Below are 6,000 nucleotides of genomic sequence, written 5' to 3' on the forward strand. Positions count from 1 at the left end.
AGTTCCTTCAGCAAACAAACCCAGTTCCTCATAGGTCGTGTTCTCTAGACCTTTAATCATTCTCGTTGCTCTTCTATAGAACACTGAGTAATTCATTTAAATTATAATATAGAAATGCATTTCCCACACTTCTCAGAAGCAGTGCAAAGAGTTGGGGGAGTCAGAGGTAATGGAAGAGAGGGAAAGAGAAGTAATTACTGGGAAGGAGCCTGGGTTTGAATTTGGAGGGTTGGTTGGTGTGGGTGAGATAAATATGAAAAAGTGAGGGATTGCGAGGGAGGCTTTCCCATCAGACCTTGGCTGACCCCTAGCCTCTCTCATTCATTCAGGCAAAGCTGACCCTGTCCTTATGTATCTCTGTACCCTTCTCCCTGCATCACCATATGTCTCTGTGCCCCAAGTCAGCCATTCCTATGGTCATGTGTCCTTGCAGCTCCATTCTCATTCAGTCCACACCACAGTCTGTCCCCGCACTAGCCCTTCTGAACCCCAGTCTATGAACCCTCCTGCAACCTCAGGTGGCTGACACTATCTGTCCCTACGTATCCCATGCCTCTACATGAACGAAGAGCTGTGAGTTATCATCTTCCCTATCTACAACTAGGGCTGCGCTTGCCCAGGAATGGCTGCTCTCTCTTCTGGTGCCACATTGGCCCCGTAGGGAGCCAAAGGTGTAACTGAAGCATCTTTTGATGGAATGTATTTTCTGTTGAGAACAAAATCTGTGTGGCAGATGAATTCTGCAGATGCACAGTGGTACAGAATTTTCCTGGGAGTAACTATTGCAACTTTATCCACAAAATAAACTGACCCCTAATGTCTTATCTTGTCACTTAGCTGGAAAATGTAGTTGGTTTTATTTGAGGTTTAAATACAGTTCCAAATAAAAGTATTCAAACACATTTAGCTAGCTGCTACTGACAGGACAAACCTCTTTACAAACATGAACATAACCAACTCGGTCATGTTTAGCCCACTATAGTTGTAGCTATATTTAAACTTAATTTAAACAAAATTGTAATTGCAAAGTAAATCTTAGAGAAATCATAGTATTACACAGAGTTGTAATAGAGAATAAGAATGCAACCAACCATTAAAATAATTTTTACTGCATCTTTTATTCTAAGCAAGCCAACATTACTAACCTTGCTGATTTTGTGCAAACTACAATACAAGAATCCCCTTACTATAATTGAATGACATAGCCTACCACTGAAGTGTAGCCACATGGGGGATAAAATATCTATTTAACTAAGCCTTTATATAGTGCTTATATAGTTTACCAGTGCACAATAGCACTATGCAAGAATTTAAAAAGGAATTGAACACCACTATATCCAAATCAAAGAGAGAAATTAGAGGTAAGACCAATTTATGTTTCTCATGCCTACATATTAAAAAAAATACAAATTGCCAGGATGTTTGGATGTCTAGGGTCAAATTCTGACTCCACCCATGTCTGAGGGAGTCCTGCCATTGATTGCAATGAGGCCAGGATTTCACCCTAATCTTTGTTGAGACACTGAATTCCTCACATCTTTGAAAGTGAACCTTCATTGCAGTGGTGCGTGATTGTAATCAGGGCTGATACGTGGGGGGAATGAGGGGTCATGTTCCCCCAAACAATGTGGGCAGGAGGAGCTGGTCAGCAGCCAGCAGGAGGAGGAGGGAGTAACAGGGAAGCTAGCACTGAAGAAGAGGTCTGTCCCCTCCCCCCCCCCCCCCCCCCCCCCCCCCATACACACACAGTGGTACAGCAGTGTTGGAAATATGGAAAAAGTTGGCCCCAGCTTCTTTGCTCTCCAGCTGCACTGCTCCAGGGAAGGGGGCAGGACTGTCCCACATTCCCTGGTGGGAAGCAGAGCAACAATGCCAGGGGAGCAATACAGCTGGGGCTGGAGTAGATGATCCCCCCTGGATCCTCCCTGACTAGTCACCTCTTATTGTAACCCCAGGAATACTGTAGTTTATATAGTGGTAGAAATGTAGCCGTGTTAGTCTGGTGTAGCTGAAACAAAATACAGTTCTATGTAGCACTTTAAAGACTAACAAGATGGTTTATTAGATGATGAGCTTTCGTGGGCCAGACCCACTTCCTCAGATCAAATAATGGAAGAAAATAGTCACAACCATATATACCAAAGGATACAATTTAAAAAAAAAATGAACACACATGAAAAGGACAAATCACATTACAGAACAGAAGGGGAATGTAGGGGGGGGGAGGAGGGGAATGCCAGTGAGTTAATGATATTAGAGGTGGGGAAGGGGAGATGTCTGTGAGTTAATAGAATTAGAGGTGATAATGGGGGAAGCTATCTTTGTAATGGGTAAGATAGCTGGGGTCTTTGTTAAGTCCCGTGCGGAGAGTGTCGAATTTTAGCATGAATGCCAGTTCAGAGGATTCCCTTTCAAGTGCAGATTTGAATGTCTTCTGAAGTAGGATGCAGGTTAACAGGTCATTCAGACAGTGTCCTTTCTGGTTGAAATGACAAGCAACTGTTTTTTCTGTAATTTAGCAACTGTAGTTTATATATGTCTAGTTGAGGAATGCAGAGGCTGTAACTGAAGGCAGTTTAGAGCATTTAGCTCAGCATCTTGCAGGTTCAGGCTTTTTGTTACATGTTGCAAACTACAGAAGTAGATATAGGGCTAAATTCATGAAAGAACTTAGGTGCCTAGCTGCATTTTAGGTGCTTAAATCCCAGATTTAAGCTCCACGGCTATTCACAAAAAGCCTGTTCAGCCGCCACTGAACCCCAGAGATGATAAATCTTATTACAAAAACATAAGTAAAAGTTGGCAATTTATGTTTCTGCCTCTGACCATGCACAAAGTGCTGTTTTCTGTAGGCATCTGTATGCCTAACCTGTGAGCAATTCACCAAGCAGGGGACTATACGATTGTGTTTGCCTGACTGTGGGGCCTGAGCTAGAAGATACACTCAGAACACCTAACGCCACATAAAATGGAGGAAGGACTTGCTTTATAACTTTTAGTCCAGTAGTTAAAATAATTGCAATGTGGGTGATACTTGCTTCAAAGTTCCCCAAAACTTTCAAAACTGGGACTCTCTGGTCCAGCCACATCTGTAGTCCGGCACCAGAGAGTCATAGTGGAGGGCCAGAACCAGGGAGCCCTGCAGGTTGGCATGGCAGTGGGCTGCCCATAACGAGCTGCCAGCGGGGCCACCCAGTGAACAGCAGTGGGGATGGGAAACCTAGTGCGTGGATGCCCGGTGAGGCTGAGAGCTCCTGGTGAGGGAGTCCAGAGCGACCTGCACCTCGAGGTCCTGGACGACGAGTACAGCAGCATGGAGCAGCAGCTGCAGGCACTCCAAAATGGCTGGAAGGGGCCAAAGCAGGCACAAGGCCACCCCTGGCTCCATGGCACAAGAAGAGAGCTGAGGTCAAAAAATCAGCAAATGGCACTAAGGCACAAGCTGTGGTGTCCAACAAGGCAGAGGGCAACCACAACTGGAACTGCTATGGCTGTCAGTCCCTGCAAGAGGTCCTAAAGCTCACAGCAGGAGAAAAACAGCTGTCCGGGGAGATCCCTTTAAGCACGTGTCTCAAAGGAGCTCCAGCCCCCGCCCCTGGAAAGAGCTGGTGCCCTTTTGCCCTGTCCAAAATGGTTTTGGGCTCCTGCTTTTGCGTAAGAGCGTCCCGCCAATGTAGATGCTCTCTTGCACAAAAGTGCATCGTTCTCACCATGAGTCCCGGCCAATATGGATGCTCTCTTACGCAACTACTCAAGAACTCTTGCGTTAAAAAGTATTTGTGCAAGATTATGCCAGTGTCTGATGGAGAAGATGGGCCTTGCGGCATATCCAGAGGTTTAACAAAAGCTTACAGGGAAATACCAATGTGTAACTTACAATACTATTTACTTCAGCTCTGAAGTCACCCAGGAGTCTGAAATTTACACATGCAAGCTCAAATGAGTAAAGTGTCTCTCACAATCCAAAGAGACAAGCCAGACAAAGGATGTGCTTATTACCCTCATTTTATAGATTAGCTCAAACTTCAGACTGAACTGAACCAGAATGTCTGTTCCATTTGAATAGGTTAAAAAAATCCCTCTAACCCTCTCCCTCACCTCCATTCAAAGGACCACAGGAAAACTCCTAGTTGTGCTCAAATCCATCCATGGGTCTCTGCAGAGCTGGCAATTTTTGCTATCTTAGCATACACTGTCATCGCATCTTGCAAGTTCCAGATCTTCAGCAGCATTGAAAGGAGAAGATTCCTTTGGGAGATTTCAGAACTGGAGACATTAGGTAGAGCACAACATTTTGGGAGCAGGATTTACAAAATGCCAGATTTTAGCTCACAAAGGCTATGTCTACACAGCAGCGTTTTTTCGGAATAACTGATATTATTCCGAAATAATATAGTGCACCTCTACGCAGCAAGCCATTATTTTGAAATAATGGTGAGCTGGAGGATTTCTTACTCAGACTTCTTTAACCCTCATTTCATGAGGAGTAAGGGAAGTCAAAGGAAGAGTGTTCTTCCTTCGACTTCCTGCTGTGTAGACAGCGCAAAAAGCCAAATTAAGCTATTTCAACTTCAGCTATGCAATTAAAGTTGTGTATCTTAATTTGACTTTTGCCCTATTGTGTAGACATGCCCAAAGAGAGGAAGTTTGTCTCAGTGACTGACATGCTAATCTGGGACCCAGGTTCCATTCTCTGTTCTGTCACAGACTTCCTGTGAGACTTTGGGCAAGTTACAGAGTCTCTCTGTGCCTCCCTTCCTCATCCCTAGAGGGTAGTACTTCTTTAACTCACAAGAGAGCTGTGAGGATAAATAATTCCAAGACTGCAAGACACTTCTATATATAATAGCCTAAGTAAAGTAAAAACCTTATCAGATCCCTATGAAAAAAAAAGGCCAAGGAGCAGAGGTGCAAGGGGGAAGATTTGACTGGGAGTAGAAAGAAATATAAGGTTTGGTATGGAGGAGAAAAAATCATGGGATTCAAAGACAGAAAGGTTATAAAAGCACATATACTCAGAAAAGCCTTCAAACTGCATGGCACTCATTTGGCACACACCTTTACATGGCATATAGGTTTAGCTGTGTGTGATACATGGCCTGCCACAGACAATCTCTTTTCATAGCTCTGTGATTGAGACTGACTCATCTGAGCTGAAGTTTTCTCTCAGAATTGCTTCTCCTGAAGAATCATATGACAGTAAAGAAGTCAAGAATAAAAACTGCAACAGAATTTGTTATTACATTACTCTTGAGAACCCTGGTTTTGACACAGAAGACTGAACTGCTAACATGGCGCAATAAATCAAGGTCAAACCACTTTTACTGGAATCTTTTGAATTGTTTCCACAACACACATGTGGGAGAAATTGATAGAACATTTTCAAATTCACCCATAAATAAGTTGGTTGTATTCTTTTTTAAAGCCTTACGAAACCAAACCTCTTTACTGTTTTTGTGAGTGTATGTGCATGTGCCTGCCTGCCAGCATGACTGTATTTTAATTTTTCCAGTACTCTTCACTTTATCTCTGCTTACCAGGTTCAGGTAGACTGTGTTTAAATGTTAATCCAAAAGAAACTCATTATGTGATATCTAGAGCATTAAGATACAAGCCAAACATATATCTATAATAGTTAAGCTTAAGACAAATTTTTCTTCTCTTCATTTAAAAGTTTAAAAACTCACTTTATGTATTGCATAAAATTAGTGGAAATGCTTAATTAAGGTTGCTAAGTACACACATATTATTGCCAAACAAATCACTTTTATAGAACATTTTAATATAATTGGCACATGCTAACAACCGTACTACAATATTGTTCCTGACTTTGTGTGCCCAAGTCCCTTTGAAGTCTATGTGGGTATGTCTACACTACCCCCCTAGTTCGAACTAGGGGGGTAATGTATGCATACCGAACTTGCTAATGAAGCCCGGGATTTGAATTTCCCGGGCTTCATTAGCATAAAGCCGGCGCCGCCATTTTTAAAAGCCGGCTAG

The sequence above is a fragment of the Pelodiscus sinensis genome, chromosome 3, assembly GCF_049634645.1.
Source record: "Pelodiscus sinensis isolate JC-2024 chromosome 3, ASM4963464v1, whole genome shotgun sequence".
Classification (NCBI taxonomy): domain Eukaryota; kingdom Metazoa; phylum Chordata; order Testudines; family Trionychidae; genus Pelodiscus; species Pelodiscus sinensis.